Genomic DNA, 13,633 nt, shown 5'->3' on the forward strand with positions numbered 1-13,633 from the left:
CCCCCCCCCAACCCCCCGGGAGTGCTGTGAGCTATACCTACAAGTGTGAGCAGTCTGTCAGTAGCATTGTAAACAAAGGCTGCTGTGTTTTGTAGTGCACAGCGATTCAATTAAAAAGAAATTCTACATTCCCCACCTTGTGCAAACAAATTGCCTTCATTTTTACTAAACTGAAGGTTGATGGGCCTAGGACTGTAAAAATGGCAGTGGCAAGTTGTATCAAAGTTCTCTCGTATCTTCTTGCCAATCCTTTGCTGACCACATTGCCTTCATGCCTTAAGTCATGTTCTCATTCGTTTAGTCATTTCACAGGAATATGCAGACAGGCTACCCGTACGCCAGGCATATTTTACATGCTAACAAAGAAGCGACGTGCAAACAGGCAAATTCTTTGTGCTTGCAGACACATAAACAAATAAAAAATGAAACAATGCCAGCAATAAGCTGAGTAAGGAGAGATAGAGAGAGAGGCAACCTAGGAGGTGAGGGTGCTATTTAAAATAGGGTTCCAGAGGAGGGCTAGCTGAGGAGGTGGCACTTGGGCAGCTTTCTGAACAAAGCAAAGCTGCACATCTCTGAGCTAAGAACATTCTAGGCCAGGGGTCCTCAAACTTTTTAAACAGGGGGCCAGTTCACTGTCCCTCAGACCGTTGGAGGGCTATTGGAGAGTGCGGCGCACATTCCATGCATGTTTACTGTGGGCCTGTGACCAGTCAGTTGGCTGCTAAGCAGGACAGGCAGCGGTGGCAAAAACACCCGGCGGGCCTGATAAATGTCCTCAGCGGGCCTCTAGGCTAAGTAAAAAAAGGGTAAATACCCGGAAGTAGGGGCCTGTTAAGTATATTTGTGGCTCAGTGAGGAATCTAGAGTGCAGGGACAAAGTGAGACAATAAGAAATGAAGTTAGATCAATAACCAGGGAGCAGATCGTATGGAAACCTTCTATGCTGTGGGTTTTGAGTGACAAGAAGTCATTGAGAGTTTTGGGTAGGGTATGACAAGACTGATTTGAGTTTCAAAAAGAACATTTTCATTATTTAGAACAGATCGCACACCCTATAGGTAAAATTTCCACAACTCTGAAACTAAAGAGAAACTAACGTAATCGTCACTTGCCCTTTAGAAGAGTGTTAATGTCATTTTTTAAATAGAATTATGTCATTGTCAGTTGCTCTATTGTCAGTGTTTTTTTTCTTTCCATTTTATTGAGTGTGTCCACGGAAAAGAAGCCAAGCTCTGTAAAATAATTTTAAAGAGACTTATTCCGAGCCAAATTTGAGGACCATGACCTGGAGCCATGCCCAAGAAGCCATGAGCAAGTGGACTCGCTGTGGCTGGGTCATAGCTTGGTATTATACATTTCAGGGAGACAGGGGTTACAGGTAAAGTCCTAAGACAATACGTGGGAGGCGTACATTGGCTTGGGCTGAAAAGGTGGGCCATCTCTGTAAAGTTTTTCAGCGGCTGTAACAAAAAGAAAAGACAGACAGAGAGAAAGAGTGGGGGCCAAACCAGGTGGCTTTATTATACACTCCTGGACGAGGTTCTGGGGCCCCAAGAGAGGGGTACCCCAGAAGTCACCTCCGTTTGAAGGGGCTGAGGCCTTTTATACCCTTTGGGCTGGGCTAGGGACTTTTGGCGGGGAGAGCTGGGGATTTTCCATTGTGACCTTGGGTGGTCGTGGAGAAATAGGAGGGGCTGGAGGTATTTGTGGAATCCAGGATCGGAAACGTTTTTTTAGTTCTTATCTGGGTGGACATCTGGGTGTGGTTCCTCTAAGCAGGGCCTGGCAGTTTTGTCCTTGGAGGGTCTGGTCTTTGTGAGCCTCTTCTTTTTTGATCTAGGGAAGCGAGGGGACCGCCACCAGCCTTGCAATCTTGAAGGAGAAAATTGGTACTGAGAAAGGGGCTGTTGCTATAACAAATACTGGAAAATGTGGAAGTGGCTTTGAAACTGGGCAATGGTAGGAGTTGGAACTGTTTTGAAGTGAATGGTGGAAAAAGCCCTCTGTTGTCATGAATGAAGCATGAAGCCTGATTCTAGTGGGGACTCGGAGGAGGAGAACAGCTGTACGGAAAGCCTGAGACCTCTCAGAGATTATGTAAGTGCCCATGATCAGAACGTTGGTAAAAACATGGGCAATAAAGACCGTTATGATGAACTCTCAGATGGAAATGAGGAACAAGGTAGTGGAAACTGGAGGAAGGGTTGTCCTGGCTGTCAGCTATTAATAGGAAATGAACTTGGCTGAATCGTGTCCAAGTCCTACAACTTTACTGAAGACGGAATTTTAGGGCACTAAACCAGGATAGATGGCGGAAGAAATGTCTAAGCAAAATATCGAAAGAACTATGTGGCTTCTTTTAGCCACATTAGTAAGATGTAAGGGGAGAGGAATGATTTAAAGGTGGGATTTATAATTAAAAGAGAAGCTAAAGGCGAAGACTTGGAAAATCCCCAGCCTGGTCTCAATAAAAAAACAGAAAGGCACGCAAGGCTGCAGCCAAGCAACCCTTTGATAGGCAGATTAGCGTGGCTCGAAGGCAGCCAGGTGCTATCCATCATGACGGTGGGCATAAGACCCCAACCAAAGGCGTTGCAGAGATCTTCAAGGCTGCTCCTCCCATCTAGGACCTTGGAGACAAGGTTCCCAGAGAGGTGCCCACAGGACCTCAGTGGCCTGTGCTACCTCAAGCGTCTTCTTCCTGCGTTCCAGTGCAGTGCTTCTCAGCCATCTGAGCCCCGACTCAAGAGGTTCCAGGTGCAGCCCCTGCCGTCACTCAGGAGGACAGAAGCAGTCAGCCTTGGTGGCATCCACACAGTGCTGACTCTGCAGATGCACAAAGTGCACAAGTTGTGGGGGACTCCAGGGCGGACTCCACCTAGATTTCAAAGGGTGTGTCCAAGAGACTTGGGGGACCAGGAAGAAACTTGTTGCAGGAGCTGAGAGTCCCAACTAGGGCAATGCCCAACGGAACTGTGGGGTCGTGGTTGCCATAGAAACCCCAGACCGGTAGAGCTTCCAGTGTGTAACACCACCAGCCCTGGACAGCTCCAGGCTCAAGACTCCAACCTGGGAGAGCTGCTGTGTGGGCTGAGCCCAGCAAAGCCATGGAACGTGGCTTCCCGAGGCATTGGAGACCCAACTTCCACCTCACCGTGCCCAGAAGGTAGGACATGGAGTTGAAAATGATTATTCTAACGGCTTAAGGTTTAATGTTGTTCACCCTGTTGGGTTTTGGACTTATGAGGGACTAGTTACCCTTTCTTTTCTTTTCTGTTGCTTCCTTTTGGGAAAGAATATTTATCCCATGTCTATTCCACACTTATATTTTGGAAGTGGATGACTTGTTTGATTTCACAGGCTAACAGCTGGAGGGGCGTTTGCCGTGAGATGAATTGTGCCTTCAGTCTCACCCGTGTCTGATCTAGATAAGACTCTGGACTTTGGACTTTTGAATTGGTGCTGGAATAAGTTAAGACTTTGAAGCTATTGGGATGGAATGTATGTATTTTGCATGTTGAAGGAACATGAATTTCGTGGGCCAGGCGCAGAAGGCTGTGGTTTGAATGTGTCCCCCAAAGTTCATGTGTTGAAAACTTGATTCTCAATGAGGGTAATGTTGGGAGGTGGGGCTTACTGAGCGGTATATGGATAGTAGGGGCATCACTTTCATGAACGGATTAGGGCCATTACCATGGGAGAGCATTTGTTATCATGCAAGTGGAGTCCTTATAAAAGGAGGAGTTTGACCCCTTCTTGTTCTCTCTCCCTACCTCTTTCTACCCTCTCTTTACCCTTCCACTGTCTTCTGTGGGAAGACAGAGCACAAAGGCCCTCCACAGATGCAGGGCCCTCAGTCTTGGACTTCCTGGACTTTGGAATGGTATTGAATAAATCTCTGGTCTTTATAAATTACTCAGTCTCAGCTATCCTGTTATAGCAGCATAGAATAGACTAAAACATTATGTTTTAGAAAAATGATTTCATCGTTATTTTTTCTCTTCCATTCTCTTTTTCATTTCTTTCTGGGGAATTTCAGTAGCAAAGGGAACTCTAAAATAGAAACCAATGTAACACTTGGAACTGAAAAATATAAATACATAAAAATATCAAATTACAAATAGTCATTTCATGTTAAATTTAATAGGCCATTGTTTGCAAGAGATAATAAGTAAAGTTGAATATATATATATATTTTTTGTTGTTGTTTGTTTGTTTGTTTTGAACTCCTGACCTCTAGCAATCCGCCCGCCTCGGCCTCCCAGAGTGCTAGGATTACAGGCGTGAGCCACCGCGCCCGGCCTTGAATATATTTTGAAAGAAATTATTCCCAGTGAAGCAAGAAGATCGAGAAAACTGATTTTAAAAAATTAAATGGAGCCTCAATGGCACTATGAACACTATTGAGGAATCTAACATCTAATATTTTTGCTTTTTTTTTTACAAGTTTAGTAACTTTTGATTGTGTGTTGGACATTGTCATTGATACATTGTATCAATGACAATGATATACATTGATATATTGGATTATACCAATATAATCCAATACTGGATTATATTGTCTTATTTTAAAGATTACTGAATTTTGTATGGCAAGCAATTACATTATCTTGATCCTGTTAAGCTTGATTTCAGGCTTTATTTGGGGAGGTCTACTCCTAAATTGTGGCTCTAATTCTACACTATGGCCCTTTTTGAAGTTCCACTGAGTATTCAAGGTGTTCAGTGTATACTTTCCTCTCTGGAGGGAGTAGAACTCCAGTGTTTCCAGACACTGTGTGTACTTTTTTTTTTTTTTTTACATCTGTATTTAGCTTTCTGATACTCTAACAGTTATTTTCTGTTATGACTTATAGATTCTACCTGCTGTGTATATACAAGCTATACCTCAGCCTAGTACCCAAGAGTAACCTCATGCAGATGTATGCTGTTCCCTTTCTGGGGCTTCTTCTCCTACACCCTACTCTGCAAGTCCATTTGCATTAGCATCTCCAAATTAACATCTCTTTCTCTACTGCTCAGGGAGACTGTCGATCTTCACTGGGCTCTACCTCCCTATACCTTGTTCAAGGTAAACATGGAGCTCATCTCATGTCTTTCCCCTTGCTCAAGGGCGACATTCCTGTTCTGCCTGTCATCTGCTGTCTGAAATTAGAAGCCTTATTATTGTGTCAAGTTTTATAGTTATTTGTCTCAGGAGGGTAAGTCTAAATACCAGCTAGTGTGTTCCATCCCAAAACAGAAGCTGGTATTACTAGACTATAGCAAGTCTGTTATATATGCAGTGGTTCCCTTATTATTAATGGGATATTATAAAGCTTATTTTTTATTTGGATAATCAAGTCTCCCTTCCATTTTTTCTTTTCTTTTTTTTTTTTTTTTGAGACAGAGTCTCGCTTTGTTGTCCAGGCTAGAGTGAGTGCTGTGGCGTCAGCCTAGCTCACAGCAACCTCAAACTCCTGGGCTCGAGTGATCCTTCTGCCTCAGCCTCCCGAGTAGCTGGGACTACAGGCATGCGCCACCATGCCCGGCTCATTTTTTATATATATATCAGTTGGCCAATTAATTTCTTTCTATTTATAGTAGAGACGGGGTCTCGCTCTTGCTCAGGCTGGTTTTGAACTCCTGACCTTGAGCAATCCGCCCGCCTCGGCCTCCCAAGAGCTAGGATTACAGGCGTGAGCCACAGCGCCCGGCCCATTTTTTCTTATTGAGCCATCTGTACTTTTCTTTTTGATATATAGATGTTCTCTATCATTTATTGTGTGACAAATGTCTTCTTCCACTGTGCAGCTGCCCTTCATGTTTTCAATTTTCTCTTTTTTTGGTTGTTAATGTCTTATTTAGGATTCTTGCCATCTCTTCTTATGAGAAAAATCATTCTATACTTTTTATTATTAAGTTCTTATCTTGTTCTGTATTAAAATTATGCTGGATTCATTAAATAAGTTGGGATGAATTACCTCCTTTTCTTCTATATTCTGGGAGAGATTATGTAAAATCACCATTAATTATTTTAAAAATATATAATGGGATTTTCTGGTAAAGCTATCTTGGCCTGGAGTTTTCTTTGTAGGAAAGTTTCAAATTATAGATTTAACTTTTATTCTTTAATAGAAACTGTTCAGATTTTTTGATTTCCTCATTTGCCTATTATGGTAATTTTAGACATGAATATGTTAATTTCATCTACATTTTTAAAGGTATTCTCATAAATATCCTCTTTTGATATTTAAATGTCTATAGGATCTGTACTATTGCATCATATCTATTCTTAATATTATTTGTGTTGACAATCTCTATTTTTCTTGATAAGTCTCACTAGAGATTTAATAGCATGGTTAGTCTTTTCAAAGAACCTAAATTTTGGCATTGTAGATTCATCTCCACTGCATCTTTAATTCGTATTTTATTATTTTATCTTCTTTGTTGCTATCTTTCTTCCACATTCTTTTAAGTTCTCTTTAATGATAGTTGCTCTATTTTCTTTTCTTTTATTCCTAAGATATAGAGCTTTTTGGTCCTGAGCCAAAACCTGGGGTGTTTACCAGTCTCTTATTCTTAGTAGGCTTTAGTCTCCAGTCTCTATCTTTGCCAGACGTGAATCTACCAAATGCTGTGCTTGGCTTCTCCACCTCTCGGTAATCTCCTATTTAGTTGGCACTTGCCTTTGGGGAAAATGTGGCCTCAACTTCTCAATTTATTTCCATAGGGTTCCCTTCTTCCCCAGATCCTGGCTTTCTTATTTATCTCTGCCTTGAGAGTTCTTTGATCTCACCAAACAGATTATTTTTTGTTCCGCATTTTCTAGTTCTTCTCAGCTAGAACGTAGCTATGACGAGTGGATTTACCTTTATCGGAAAAATTTTCATGAAGTTTTAAACAGTTTTTAAGATAATATCTTGAATGCTTTGACTATACTTTAACTCTTATTACCTATTTCAGGTTTTATGGACTATTTTTAGATGGAAACTTCTTTGTTCACAAATATATTAGCTTTCCGAAATAGTTAAAAACTGAATAATCAATCATGATAGCCTATTTTTTTACTAATCTGGCTCTGGAAAAGTTCTAGAAAATCAAGTATGTAATTTCCAAATGCTGAATTTAAAATTATGTTTCTTTAGGAAAAAATGTAAATTCTTAGCATAATTTCCATGAAATATTTTTTTATTATTCAGAAATAAATATGGACTATAAACCAATAGACTAATAACTTGATGAAGAGTAAGTATAAATACTTCTGTACTAATTTAATACCTGATAAGAGATCTTGACGAGATCACTTATATACAGATGAAGATTGATTTATAAAATTATTCACCATTATCATTTTTATCTAACTGCATGCATGCCTGAGGCTAAGGGAGAACAAGTGAGCTCCCAATATCATGCAGAAAATAAACAACAGAGATGGAACTAAAATTCTTTGAGCCTCTACAGACGTTTTCAAGTGTCTCATGTCTTCCCCAAGCCTTCTTGACTGCCATGTTCTTGGCCAGTTATTATGCTTTTTCCTTCCCTATGCTTTTCAATAACAGGTTTTTTTTGTTTGTTTTTTGGGGTTTTTTTTGAGACAGAGTCTCACTTGTTGCCCAGGTTATAGTGAGTGCCGTGGCGTCAGCCTAGCTCACAGCAACCTCAAACTCCTGGGCTCAAGTGATCCTCCTGCCTCAGCCTCCCGAGTAGCTGGGACTACAGGCATGCGCCACCATGCCCGGCTAATTTTATATATATATATGTTAGTTGGCCAATTAATTTGTTTCTATTTTTAGTAGAGATGGGGTTTTGCTCTTGCTCAGGCTGGTTTTGAACTCCTGACCTCGAGCAATCCACCCACCTCAGCCTCCCAGAGTGCTAGGATGACAGGCGTGAGCCACCGCGCCCGGCACAATAACAGTTTTTGAAAGTGAAAGAACAATGATTAGTTTCTGAAATTCCTTAACTCCTGACTTCACAGGCTATCTATTAAGCATCATTCATATTCCAAGTTTCTGGAATTTTGTCAGAACAAAATAGAACAAATAGGCAAATAATAGACAAATAATAAATAAGTCAGCAGGTAAACATATTAAAATTAGAGAATGGCTTCTTGGTTCAGCTGAAAGGCTGAACAAAATCACTTCAGAATTACTTTCCAAGTTCGATAGTATGTAACGTTATAATATCTTCAAATTTTTTTTTTTTATTAAAAACAACTTGAAAACAATAGCATTTTCTAATAGTGATTGTTTTTATTCAAATATATGTGATATTAATGTACAAACTACTTTTACAACTTTAAAAAAAAATCTGTGTAAGCATTCCACAAAGGTGTATGCTTATTTTCCCTTTCTATTTGAGACCTACTTTTCTCTTCCTAAATATGTATAATTTGTTTTGTTATAAATAATCTGTCTGTTGAGCTCAGGCAATATGGTATCTGATAATGGCTCCGTGACGTCATTCAGCTGTGCACTTCTCTGGAGGAAACGGTGTAATTCCCATTGCCTTTTCGATGCATGAGTGTCTAGGTGACAAATAAAGTAAGCGGCAAGTGAAACCGTGTTATTAGAGGGAAATGCTTGTGATTAGAATAAATGACGACTGTCGCATGAATATTTCACATGATGGAGTCTGCACGAAGGGAAGTTATTTCTGGAAAGACTCTGCGATCCTGGCCTTTAGGTGCATGTGATAATCCCAAATCCCATAATTAAAATCTGACTGCATGTATCCAGCATGGACCTACATGACTCCTTCCTGCAGACTACTTGAGATTCATTGGATACCCAGAGAAGAAAGAGAAATTGTGGAGTAGAAATAATACTGGGAGAGTAGAAAAGAATCAATCAGATATCTGCTGAGTATTTCCATCTATATGCAAAGCAACATGCTAATTGCTATAGGTTAGAGATAGAGACATAGAATGCCCTGCCTGACCTCAGAGAGCCTGTGTTAGCTTGGGAATGAGACTGCCCACGTGATATTAATCGAATATCACAGTATAATACCGTATTAACTACCTATTACTGCTGTAACCATAGAATCTTTTTTTTTTTTTTTTGAAACAGAGTCTCGCTTTGTTGCCCAGGCTAGAGTGAGTGCCGTGGCGTCAGCCTCGCTCACAGCAACCTCAATCTCCTGGGCTCAAGCGATCCTCCGGCCTCAGCCTCCCGAGTAGCTGGGACTACAGGCATGCGCCACCATGCCCGGCTCATTTTTTATATATATATTAGTTGGCCAATTAATTCCTTTCTATTTAGAGTAGAGACAGGGATCTCGCTCTTGCCCAGGCTGGTTTCGAACTCCTGAACTCGATCAATCCGCCTGCCTCGGCATCCCAGAGTGCGAGGGTTATAGGCGTGAGCTACCATGCCCAGCACCACAGAATCTTAGCTTACAATATTTACAACTTAATTTACAAGTATTATTACCACCAACAAAGAAGCTTAAAACAATTCAAGAACATTATCCTATAGTTAGCGTTGCTTTGATGTCTCACCAGGCCAAAATCATGATGTCTGCTACATTTTGTTCCTGGAAGCTTTAGGGAGAATTTATTCCCTTGTCTTTTTTTCTGCTTCTGGAAGGGGTCCACATCCCTTTCCTAGGGGATTCCTTCATCCATTGTACAAGGAAGCAGTGTTGGATTTCTCTCTGACTCCTCTCCCATTGTCTTCTCTCCATCCAAAACCAGAGGGACATGATGCTCTGCTTTTAAGGACTCATGTGAATACCTGGATACTTCAAGAGAATCTCTCCATCTCAGTGTTACTTGAGCCCACCTGGATACGTTAAGATAACCCGCCTCAATGTTCTTAACCTTAGTCCTATCTATAAAGTCCTTTTTTTGCCATGTAAGGTAATCCATCTATTCACAAGTTCTGGGAATTAGGGCATGGACATCTTTGGGGGGGGGGTGGCATTATTCTGCCTGCCCTAAGTGAATACTAAAAGGGTAGTTTGAAAATAAAGTTTAGATTAAGATTCAGAGAAAGAAGACAGAAAGATCATTGTGGGCCACATGCTAAGAGAATGTTTATCGAGGAGGTTGGGGATCAGTTCATCCTTTCCAGGATTTTTTTATGAAGGAAAAGTGAGGGTATGTGTTTACAAAAATAAGATAATATTTAAACTTAAATCTAGCACTCTGGGAGGCCAAGGCTGACGGATCATTCAAGGTCAGGAGATCAAAACCAGCCTGAGCAAGAGTGAGACCCCCACCTCTACTAAAAATATAAAGAAATTAATTGGCCAACTAAATATATGTATATATACACACATATATACATATATATATGTATACACACACATACATATAAATATAAATTAGCCAGGCATGGTGGCGCATGCTTGTAGTCCCAGCTATTCGGGAGGCTGAGGCAGGAGGACCGCTTGAGCCCAGGAGTTTGAGGTTGCTGTGAGCTAGGCTGACGCCACGGCACTCTAGCCTGGGCAACAGAGTGAGACTCTGTCACAAAAAAAAAAAAATCTATTTTCTACCACTCATTCAATATTTGAGTTTGAGCTAATCATTTAATCCCTCTGTGACTCAATTTTCTCATATATAGGGAGGTAATAGTATCACCTCGTGGAGTTGTGTTAAAGATTAAATGAGTTAATTCATCTATACCACATTGAATGTATTCACATTATATGGTAATATAGGATTGTTCTCTTTGTAATATAGGACTGCTAACATTATACCATTTTAACTCAAGAGATGTTTAAAAGATAGCTTTTCCTAAAATAAACCCCCTTCTAATAATAAAAAAAACAGCATTAGAATTTAAGCTATTTTTTCCTTCCATGATTTTTAGACATTGACTCAGAAGAGCAATTCTAAGGTAATATTTTATGTAAGGGAGAAGTGTGCAAAGGGAGAGATGGAAGATTCTGCCATTGTGTAAATAAAAGAAAAGGCAATAAATTGAAAATCTAGAAACAAATCATTAATATTCAGTATGCAACTTTAATTGTTCTGTTGCTCTCAATGCAGTTAGTGCCTGTATCATACTGTGTGTATAACATCATCTTATGGCGTCATTTCAACTCTCTTGGTACAAGTACTAGGAGGATTTTATTTAAAAAGTAAAGCTGTACGTCATTTAATGAAATCATTGCATTAATAAAGGCTGCTTACATTAAAGAAGTGTAAAGATACCATCTGTCACTATTTTGTTAATACTATTAATACACTCAGTCATTGAATATAGGCCAAGTAAATATTGTCTGCTGGCTAGTTCTCCTCTCAAGAAAAGATATAATAATTTCTGTAGATAGGATATGATGCTTTAGAAAAATCCACTTTTGTTTATTCCATGAGTCCTACCTGATAATCTAAATAAGCATTTCTTGGGTCGAATATAATTTATTCCAAATGGCTGGTCTGTTGTCGTGGGTGACTTGTGGACCACACCCAGAGACAGATTGGAGTTTGGACATTGGGCAGCTGTGTAGCTGTGTACCCACATGTAGTTACCATCAATTTCAGTGTATATTAACAAAATGCAGAGTCTTTGTGGTTAGGCTATGCTTTCATTCAACTGAATTAACTCAACTTAAATAAGAAAAATGTTGTGAAATGAAAGACATTTCAGGCAAAAAGAGCATCATCGAAAAGCATAAGATGAAAACTTTAAGTTTGTTTCCAAAATAGCACAGGTGAACCCTCAGAGCAGTCAGATATTTCAAGTGGACACTCAAGGTACAACACAAAAAATGTCCAAAGGGCCAAGGCAGAAATTTCCCTGTTTCTCATGGCCTACTCTAAGAAGCCACATAAAGTCATCGCTGCCGTATTCTATGGATTGAGTTAATCACAATTTCTTCCAGATTCAAGGGGAAAAGGCATAGACACCATTTTTTTAAAAAAATATAAATGCATACTTTTATTGTTCTAAAATTGGAATCATACTCTAAATATTATGGTCTCCATTTTATTCTTTTAAGAGATATGTTCTATTAAATAGGATTGCTATAAAGGTTGCGTAGTATCCCATCATATGTAAGTAGTGTGATTTATTTTATCAATTCTCTATTACAAAATATTTGGGTGCCTCCGACAGTATAAATAGTATTTTATTAGTCTCATCATTAGATAAATGGCTAATTCCCTTTTTTTGAATCCTTGAGGAAAATAGACATCATAATTTTTAAATCACTTCAATTTGGTATATGAAATATGGTCTCACCCTTATGTTATTTCCTAGTTTGTTTTTTATATCATATTATGGGGGTACAAATATTGTTAGGGTTACATATATTGCCCCTGCCATTCCTCCCCACGCACCCCACTTTACCAAAACAACAAGCATGTCCTACCCCCAGGTGGTGTGCATCCCACCTATTTTGTAAGTGTAAATTCATCCCCTCCTCCCCCCTCCCATCTGCCCACCACCCGATAAAACTTTGTTTTTTCCTTTTTTTCACCTTTGGGTTACATTGTATATCTTTGCCTTTCCCTACGATGGGTTAGAGGTACTCCCTCTCCCCCACACAATGCTCGTCACAACCCTAAGATACAGACACCATTTTTCAAAGGGAAGATGGCAACATGCGTGTAGCATGTAGAAGATCACGAGAAAAGGTAGATGCTACTGTGACCACCTTTGGAAAAAAAAAGGCCAACGCCTTTTTTTTAAATTTATTTATTTATATACAGCACACATTTGATTCTAGAAGGCATATATCAATGGATGCATTTTATCTTTAATTTCTTTCTGGGCTCTCCCCATTCTTTTTTTTTTTTTTTCCCCAAACCAGGCAGAAGATACTTTTCGGAGAAGAGGATTTGCAGTTAGAGAAACGAGCGCACGTGAGGGAAATGGAAACCGGGAGAGCACACCAAAGAGGAGAGTTGGAGTTCCATGTGCCTTTTGGAGCCGAAGTCCCAGCAACAGGCACTTGATAGACCTTTGCAAGGTGCCTCCGTGAACTTCATAAGACTCCTTAAAATTCTGACTGCCCCTGGGTTTGTTGTCGTGTCGTGTTCTGTTTCCCCAGAGGGATTCGAAGTAAAAACTTTAACACCAAAAGGGCATGCATTCGTCTTCAAGCACAGCAGGGAAAACGTTGAGCTGGAGAATAGGGAAACCACTGAGAAGGCAAAGGGGGAAAGAGGAAGGGGATCCCAGGAGGAAGGCTGTGCAGTGCCCACAGTGGGAGAGCAAGGAGAAGCAGACTGTGTCTCCCGTCCCTGGGGACCACAAGGGACAAAGAAAAGCACAGGAAACTGGCCTTGTCACCTTAGCTAAAGCCCTGGGGACTTTATCATCTGCAATCCCTCACAGAGTCTTAAGGTGGCTTAAAGCAAGCCTGCAGCAGCCGTGGCAGTGAAATCAACAGCACATCCAAATAATAAAAATAAAAACCGAAAAAAAAAATCAGAATGTTAAACCAGGACCGTTTGCAATGGCCACTATAGCATGATAATTCCTGTCTGTCTGACCCTTCCGTTGGTTTTATTTGCCTACTTTCTTCTCTTCTCTCTCAGTTCTACACTTACGATTCTTTTTTTTATTATTATTTTAGCGTATTATGGGGGTACAAGTGTTAAGGTTACGTATATTGCCCATGCCCCTCCTCCCCCCTCGAGTCAGAGCTTCAAGCGTGACCATCCCCCAAACGTTGCACATCTCACTCATTG

The 13,633-nt window shown here is 40.3% G+C and overlaps 1 long non-coding RNA gene across 1 annotated transcript; it reads left to right on the forward strand.

Annotated features, from left to right (window-relative positions):
* The first annotated feature begins 3,012 nt into the window (after positions 1-3,012).
* LOC142864740 (uncharacterized) lies at positions 3,013-13,022 on the forward strand. Its single transcript, XR_012915086.1, has 2 exons — positions 3,013-3,169; positions 12,751-13,022. It is a non-coding gene; the product is annotated as an uncharacterized LOC142864740 (long non-coding RNA).
* The last annotated feature ends 611 nt before the right edge of the window (positions 13,023-13,633 follow it).

Source organism: Microcebus murinus, chromosome 26 (genome assembly GCF_040939455.1).
Source record: "Microcebus murinus isolate Inina chromosome 26, M.murinus_Inina_mat1.0, whole genome shotgun sequence".
NCBI classification, from domain to species: Eukaryota; Metazoa; Chordata; class Mammalia; order Primates; family Cheirogaleidae; genus Microcebus; species Microcebus murinus.